Source organism: Euleptes europaea, chromosome 11 (assembly GCF_029931775.1).
Source record: "Euleptes europaea isolate rEulEur1 chromosome 11, rEulEur1.hap1, whole genome shotgun sequence".
NCBI lineage: Eukaryota > Metazoa > Chordata > Lepidosauria > Squamata > Sphaerodactylidae > Euleptes > Euleptes europaea.
This window is the reverse complement of record NC_079322.1, coordinates 28,208,522-28,217,887: the sequence shown is the minus strand read 5'-3', so window position 1 is coordinate 28,217,887 and position 9,366 is coordinate 28,208,522.

Sequence of the window (9,366 nt, the reverse complement as noted above, 5' to 3'; positions counted from 1 at the left end):
CACATTCAGCTTGAATTGGACCCCCAAAAATGCCCAAAGAGATTGAACATAATCCTTAAACTAGCTTTTATGACTTGTTTTAAAGCAATGATTCTTATCTTGTATTAGGGTTTGTTTACCAGTTTTGGTGGGGAAGAGCTCAGATGTGCCTATTCAGCAAGGGCATCTGAAGACATTACACACTGCCACCATAAAGACATGGTCCATTCACATATTTTCTTTGCAAACAAAGTTGCATTTCCACAGTTATAAAACAAATTACAAGGTGAGGACATAACCTGGATTTCATGAGATCAACATCATTAAATGGGTCTTATCGCTCTTGTTTCCTGGATAAACATATTTAGATTACTTGCCAGTAAGCCCTGAACAAACTTGCTCAGCCTAAGTGCATTGCTTTGTTTGAAGAGAGGTTTCACTTTATGGAGACCAGGTCAATCTCCCTGAAACAAAATCACTGACAGGTTCAGAAGTACATAGATGCAAAGGGTTTAAAAAATCCTTTTTGAATTATTCTTTGATTAGTTCCTGAATCCAATGGGTAAAATGAAACATAGTGGGACAAAAAGGGAAGCGTTGATGTGGTCATGATGTTACCAACAATCTGTTGATGCCTTTGCGTTCACACGTGATCTGACTTCGCAAAACTGAAGAGTGACATAGCTCCCCTCAGCAAGGTATTGAAGGTTAAAAAAAAAAACACAGTACATTAATTGGAATCTTGTCAATGGAGTTGGGACAAACAATTCTTTCAATTTGAATATTGTGGCATAATATTAAAGGCAGCCTGTATACATGGTTGTTGATCCTGGAAATCTTCTAACACATGCATTATTACATTATAGCTCTCAGCTTTGAGGAAAACAGAGACAGAAACAAATTTTGGCCGGCTTACTGTGATGCACAGGTTATTCTCACGAAGTACCGCTTCTTTTTGTAATGGGTATGCTGTTCAGTCTCATCACTGTGTCTATTTTCATGACTTATATTTGACATTGCTTGTGTGTTGCCACTTGCCACTGTGTTTACTCGTGTTATTGAAACTGGACCTTGTAGGTGTGTGTACAGTTACTGCCACATACCTGTCTTACTAGTAACACTCTTATTATTACCATCGCTTTTATATATTGGCCTTTAGTACTTGCTCCTTTTTTCTGTCCTTTTCCACAACTTGCCGTCTGCACAAGAGCAATAATATTTAAGAGTAATTGTAGTAGTAAAAGTTGAGCAAATCGCCCAGCTTTCCACATTAGGGATTAATGTTAGGGCATCCCACCTTTTCCACCTTGTGGAATTAATAGTTTCCTGGAAGGGCAATTTCTATCTGGAAAATACTGCAGAAGGAAGAGGTAAAGTCCTCTGACCAGCATCACTGCCCCGATCCATTGAGGAAGCATTAAAAAAAAAATCTGGCTTTTCTCACTGACCAGGGACTTAAAGCAGCTTTTTACATTGTTCTGCCTTTAATCCTCTCAACAGCAGCCCTGTGAAGGTAGGTTAGGCTGACAGATTGTGACAAGCCCACAGTCCATCCAGCAGGGCTTCCAAGGTGGAGCGGGAGAATCGAACCTGGTTGTCCCATTTTCTGGTCCAACCCTTTAACCACTACGCTACACTACCCTTCAGTTCAGTCATGAATCTCTCGCATCTTGTTTCACTAAAACCTTTGAGGCAAATGAGTTTGATCAGACCCCTGTAGGTCTTTGATATCAGGCTTTCCTGTTGGAATTGCTTATCCTACAAATATTGTTAAAGATACAGGAGCCCTAATATTGATAGGGTCATGATCTCTCTGGTAGAAGGCTGTAAATGACTTGAAACTGTTAACATGAAGCATAACATGATTAAAAGTAATACCTGGGAGAAGGGGAGCGGGTTTAGACTAAGCTAGAGACCAATGGGTTTAGACTAGAGTAGTTCTGCATAGGGGTTGCAGTGATATAGCAGAATCCTAAGGACGTCTACTCAGAAGTGAACTAAGGTGTTCAACTGGGCTTCGTTGCAAGTAAGCGTGCACAAGATCGCAGCCTTAACCATTGAAATCAATATGATTAAAAACATAGATTGCACCTTTTGTCTTTCAGTGTAGCACAACAATTTCATCACAAACACACAAACTGTTAGGACGTGTTAGCCATGCCGATAAGCGGCAGGGAAGTTTACAGCACTCTACTCCAGATCAAACTCCACAGTCCTTTCAGCGGCTCTCTCAGCTTCTATAGCAATCTTGAAACAATGGACAAAGCAAATTTTACCCTTATGCGAACCTGAAGAAACAAGATCCCAAGTTTTATTAAGAAATGATGGGTCTAGTACGATCCCACCAAGTTGAGTGCCCATTGAATTCAGCGATAGATTTGTTATATCTCCAAACAGCTTTTACAAAGTGCGTTTTTGTCACCCCGTCAAGGTGTTCAATTACAAAAAACTCAAATCACTGGAGCTCTTTCTTGTACTTACCAGCTGCCTGACTCATGGTCCTTCCTGGACTTTGTTCTTGTACAACTGGCAAAGGTAGCAGTGGCTTGGAGAAAGTTTTGCCGAAGGAACCTGCCCCTTTTATCAGATTCTTGGAGGTGTCAGACTATGTAATGCCGAAGGGGTGGGTGGTGTTTGTAAAGAGGGAGGTGGCCACAGGAATGGCTTAAGCTTTACATTAAACATTTTTTAAAAGTCCTTAAGTAGCCACAAGACATGAATCAAGTGCAGCTCTGACAGGCGGCTTATCCCCAAAACAACCAAAAGCCACAAACATTTGTTATCGCTTACAAATGTATAGATTACAAGCTAAGTGGAATGCCTGCATTCTGAAGGGCTTTAATGGTAGAAGTTACAAAATCTCACCCCCCTCCCCATGATGATCAGCCATGAAGCACTTCAGAAAGATGGGCCTATTAGAACAATCCTCTTCAGTGGCAAGGTCTGTATTAGTCTGCCAAACTGGGAAACAGCCCTATCAGTTACATACCCACTGCCTCACTCTTTCCTTCTGTGATTTCCATGAATTCTAAGCCATGCTAAAATAATGGCCAAATCTGAAAATTACTGACTACTGTTAATCTTTCACTTTGGATTAGTTATAACAACGACATTAACAAAGACAGTGTTTTTTCCCCAGTTTAGTTTTTATTAGTTAAAGTCCAAATGAACAAATGAAGCTGCCTTATACTGAATCAGACCATCAAGGTCCATCCAAGTCGATATTGTCTACTCAGACTGGCAGTAGCTCTCCAGGGTCTCAGGCAGAGGTCTTTCACATCACCTACTTGCCTAGTCCCTTTAACAGATGCCGGGGATTGAAGCTGGGACCTTCTGCATGCAAAACAGAGGCCCTACCACTGAGCCACAGCCCCTCCCCTACTTTTATATTTTTCCCCAGAGAGGCAAATAGCAGGCTGGGAACAGGCAGTTTAGATCAGGTATATGGGTGTATTTTTTTTTGGGGGGGGGGAGGTTAAAATTCACTGCTAGTAGTGTTGCACCAATCCAGCGTGCTCCTCTCCTGCCAAGTGCAGTCCTATGCAGAGTTACACCCTTCCAACCATCATATTGACTTTAATGAACTGAGATGGGTATAACTCTGCTTAGGATGGCCCTGCCAATCACAGAGTCCCTTCACACAGACACTTTAGAACAACTGGGGCTCTTCCTTGAAGTTGGCTTGCACAATTTCACAAGAACAAATGATAGTGGATGCTTCTTTCATGGTTTTCTATGGGTCGCTGATTTTTCAATTGGCTGATTTATAGCTCTCTTTAGACGGTCAAGATTGCAGTGGCAATATGCTTCAGAAACAGACAACTCCTAGTGCAAATAATAATGTTCCAGCAATCAGAAAAGTGTTGATAACTATATATCTAATAACTAGAGCAAATATTGATTGGGAACACAGAGTTTATTACAGAATTTGCCAGGGGAGCAAGGGAGGTTATTGACCAAATACCTCCCCACCTTTGGCATATGATTACAGAAAATGCTTGTGGGTTCCCAGGAATAACCTTTTGAGAACCAGTGCTTTAGAAGCAGAAGGGTGTTCGCAGGTGTATAGGCGTAGGATGTAAACTATGTTTTTTATGCTACCGATAAGCACCAATAGCTTCCTATGTGAGCTCAGATACTTCACATTTGTTTTTAAAAGTGCGAATTAGAAACAAATGCGGGGTTGGATTTTGTGGATCCATTCTGCTAGTGGTGACGCTTCCCTCCAGCAGAAGGAACCTTCCACTGATGCAGGACACATCTTACATTGCATCTTACATTGCAGGAAAGCCAGCCCATGGAAGGAATATAGGATTTTTTGCACCTTTTACACATCAGTGGTTTCACTGATTTATTTTAAATATTTGTATTCCATCTTATTTCCTTGAACTCCAGGCATCTAACAAAGCAAGCCGTTGCAAAAGCATAAAAACAATACAGGTTGAGTATCCCTTAACCAGACATCCAAAAACTGGAATGATCCGAAAACTGGACATTTTGAGCTGACATGCAGGCGTTACTCACAGGCCCTCAGCAGCGTGCCAAGCCTCTCCAATGCACACATTTTTTTTTTAAAAAAAGTTTAAAATTACATTCAGGCTATGTGTATAAAGGGTTACACTTGGGGTCCTATCCCCAAGATATCTCATTGTGTATATGCAAATATTCAAAAATATGGAAAGATCCAAAATATGGAACACTTCTGGTCACAAGCAGTCCGGATAAGGGATACTCAACCTGTATTGCTGTAAATCATAAAGATAAAGGTTAGTATACATAGTGATAGTTACTGAAGCGTCCAAATATTGGGCTAAGTACAACATTTCAAATATGTTGGCATAGGGCTGGTCCTGCAAGCACCCAAACAGCTATGTAAAAAATTGTTCCTTCCCCAGCACAGCTGAGAATCCCTCCTAGCATTGATGGAGGTGGATCCAGGAGATGGATCCCACAACTGACACATGGGGTTAATGGGGCAGGAGAGCCTTGTGCTTCGAGTGGAGCAAATCCATCTGAGGGAGCTGTTTCTGCACTGCCTACAGTATTCAGACTCTTGACTCTGTAATATTATCTTTGAAAGGGGACAACCCTATACAAATTTGCTTCACGCTCGGCGAAACATACTTACACAGGGCTTGGTATGTCTTAATAGAAGTGCCAAGGAGGCAGCCTGAATCATTGCTGGCTTTGATCAGCTACTTGACAGCTGTTCGTCAACTCAACCTAGGAATTTCAAAGTCCCTCATTTCCGTGTACAAACGTCATTAAAGTACATCAGTGGACATATCTGAAATAGTCTGACAAATGTAGATGCAGTGAGTATGTGTTTACTTTTAATACTATGCTGTTGGTTCTATCTTGCGGAGATTTCCCACTCAGCGTAGAAATGCTTCTTTTTCCTCTAAAGGTAACTGCTATATACATTGCATAACGGACTGTTTTTTGTTAACTGTGTGACACATTCGGTGTGACCAAGACACTCGCCTTTCTGTGAAGAAATTGAACTGGAACTGAGTATTATCTCCTGAGCACTAATGTGTTCTTTTAAAAATGTTTCTAGTCCTCACAGTTAAAGACTTTGAAAAACTTCTTGACTGCCATCTCTTGAAGATTTTGAAATCCAAGGAGAGTCTCCAGAGATCAGGAGATAACAGCAAAACTCCAGCTGTCTGTTCCTTGACTGAGACCATCCGAATGTCCTTTATGGATCTACAGAAAGATGGAACAGTTACCCCCCCCACACACACACACACAAGAAAAGAACAGTGAAAACGTCATCGTTGAACTGTAGGCCATGACCTAGCTTGGAACGCATCCACCAACTGAGCTCCTTGAGAGGCCGTCCTGGAAGGTCTGATTTGTCTTTCACTACCACTTTGTCTAGCAAGGTGCATCACACACTGGGCTTTCTGGTTTACGGTTCATGCTCCAATGCATGGCCACAAAAGGAAACGAGGGAGGGAATGTGGGTCAGTATCACTGGGGGGGGGGGGGAATAGCTGCCTTTTCCCCAGCTCTTTGAGTGCAAGACAAAAGGTTGTGCAAGGTGCCTGTGGACACCTGGGGATTAAAGTGGTGCCAGTACAAATGTGCTTGGCATTTTTAACACCTTGATCACAATCCCATACCAGGCTGCTAGCGGAGGACACATGTCAAGAGAGGCGTTGGCCTTCCTACAAGGGTTTGCAAGCTAAAGGTACAGCCACTGCTGCTCCCTTTTTTGCACAATTTATTAATGCTATTGATGTCACCAGCCTATCTCCTGTGGTGCAGACCACGACCTGACAATGCCTTTGTGCTCTTTCTGGGATGGAGGAAGGTGGACAAAACATAACGCCTTAAAGGCCAACAAGATTGGAGAGCCAGCATGGTGCAGTGATATGGAGCGGTAGACTCTAATCTGGAGAACCGGGTTTGATTCCCCACTCCTCCACATAAGTGGTGGAAGCTAATCTGGTGAACTGGATTTGTTTCCCCATTCCTACATGAAGCCAGCTGAGTGACCTTGGGCTAGGCACAGCTCTCTTAGAGCTCTCTCAGCCCCACCTACCTCACAGGTTGTCTGTTGTAGGGAGGGAAAGGGAAGGTGATTGTACGCCGGTTTGATTCTTGCTTAAGTGGTAGAGAAAGTCACCATATATATAAAAACCAACTTTTCTTCTTCTTGGTCTTTATGGTGCTGCTCGACTCAAATCTAGCTCTTCTACTGCAGACCAACACAGCTACCCATCTAAAACTAAATGCACACATTTAGTATTTATTAAGAAAAGATAGAGGGATGTGGAATGGTATCGTATAGCCCAATCTTGTCATATCTTGGAAGCTAAGCAGGGCCAGTACTTGGAAGGGAGACCTCCAAGGAAGACTCTGCAGAGGAAGGCAATGGCAAACCATCTCTGCTTAATCGCTTGCCTTGAAAACCTCACCAGGAGTTGCTATAAGTTGGTTGCAACTTGATGGCACTTTACACACACACACACACACACGAACAGATAGAGCCAAACCAAGAAAAAGAAGAAGAAGAGCTGGTTTTTATATGCCAACTGTCTCTACCTTTTAAGGAGAATCAAACCGGTTTACAATCTCCTTCCCTTCCTCTCCCCACAACAGACACCTTGTGAGGCAGATGAGGCTACTGGAGCTCTAAGAGAACTGTGACTAGCCCAAGGTCACCCAGCTGGCTTCATGTGGAGGAGTGGGGAATCAAACCCGGTTCTCCAGATTAGAGTCCACCCCTCCTAACCGTCACACCATGCTGGCTCTCTCCCCACAAAGAGCAGGCCACATAAAAATCACACTCGCTCTTTTCTGGGAATCCTGACTACCAGAATTTTCCCCAAAGCTTTCATTGTTTGCTTGAGAAGCAGGAACAGAAAAGGAAGCCCTCTTTGTCATCTAAGAGAGGTGACAGTGACAAATGGCAGAAGCCCACCTCTCCACCTTGCTTTGCAGGTCACCTTTAAGCTTTTGTCAGAGATAGAGGAGTCGTATCAGCAGAAACAAACCAAAAAGCTCTTCCTGGTCAACGTTTCCTGCTGTGGGATTGGTACCACAGACCCCAGGGTGAAAAACGATCTTCCAACTTGCTGAGACTGGCCAAATGTATTTAAAATGTCAGCCTGGTAAGGTGCACTGCATTTATTATAATTTTTTGCATCTAGCTGATCCTTTGTTGCAGGTCTTGAAAAAAAGGTGTGTGAACATGGGGACCCAAAACAACTTTCAACATTGTTCTCCCCTCCCACATTTTATCCTGATCACAACAACCCTATGAGGTAAGCTAAGTTAAGCTGAGCGTGAGTGACTGGTACAAGGTCACCCAGATGCTTACATGGTAGAATGGGGGTTCAAACCAGATCTTAGTCCAGCATTTTGAATGCTAAGCTACAAGGGCTCAGGGCTGCCATAAAGGATCTAGTGAGAGTTGGTTTGCCCTACGTGTCACATGACTGCTTCTGAGCTGGAGTTATGTCTCTGGCTGTCAATACTGATGGCACAGCAAAGAAATCTTCCTCTCCGATAAGCTACCAAGAATACAAGAAGCTGCCTTATACTGAGTCAGAGCCCTGGACTATCAAGGTCAGTACTGTCTACTCTGACTGGCAGCAGCTCTTCAGGGTCTCAGGTAGAGGTCTTTTACATCACCTACCACTTGATCCTTTTAACCAGAGATGCCAAGAATTGAACTGGGGACCTTCGGCATGCAATGCAGACGCTCTATCACTGAGGCATGACCCCTCTCATAAGAACATAAGAGAAGCCATGCTGGATCAGACCAAGGCCCATCAAGTCCAGTGGTCTGTTCTCACAGTGGCTAACCAGGTGCCTCTAGGAAGCCCACAAAGAAGACGACTGCAGGAGCATCCTGCCTGTGTTTCACAGCACTTAATATAATGGGCGTGCTCCTTAGATACTGGAGATAATAGGTATGCATCATGACTAGTATCCATTTTGACTAGTAGTCATGGATAACCCTATCCTCCATGAACATGTCCACTCCCCTATTAAAACCTTCCAAGCTAGCAGCCATCACCACATCCTGGGGTAGGGAGTTCCACAATTTAACTACTCATTGGGCATGGTAGTACAGGGAGTATGGTGCCTTGGTCCTCTTCCCAAAATCCTGCTTTGCGATCCTCACTGCTTTATACTCGTTGAAGGTAACAATTCATCACTTTCTTATTGCATCTTGAGAAGCGGGCTTTTCTCCTCCCATTTCACAGATAGCAAACTAAGCCTAAGAGAGTGACCTTTTCAAGCCCTCCCCCCACAATGATGGAAAAGGGCTTTGAACCCAGGGCCGCTAGCGTCTGAGTCAAACACTTTACTCTGACAGACCACAAGGCCTTAGTGCACAGATCTGAACAGGTAGGGGACTCAGTTAGATGCAAAGGCAGGTGAACAGGCACCACATGACTACACCAAGCAATGTTTCCAGAAGCATCAATCCATATTATTTCAAGTAGGGCTCCTTTCTTTTAATTTGTAATGCAATGGACTGGGAACAGAAAAAACAAAACCAGTTCATGCACCAAGTACACATCTCTGAGTACAAAATACAGAAAGGTCCTGTTAATCATGAAGAGCACATATGTGCAGAATTAGTTGGATGTCTCTTAAGAGAGCCAGTGTGGTTAAGAGCAGACTCTAATCTGGAGAACCGGGTTTGATTCCCCACTCCTTCTTCTTCTTCCACATGAGCGATGGACTCTAATCTGGTGAACTGGGTTTGTTTCCCCGCTCCTCTACATAAAAAGCTAGCTGGGTGACCTTGGGGCAGTCACAGTTCTCTCAGAACTCTCTCAGCCCAACCTACCTCACAAGGTGACTGTTGTGGAGAAGGAAAGGTTGTGGGGAAGATTGTAAGCTGCTTTGACTCCTTAAAAA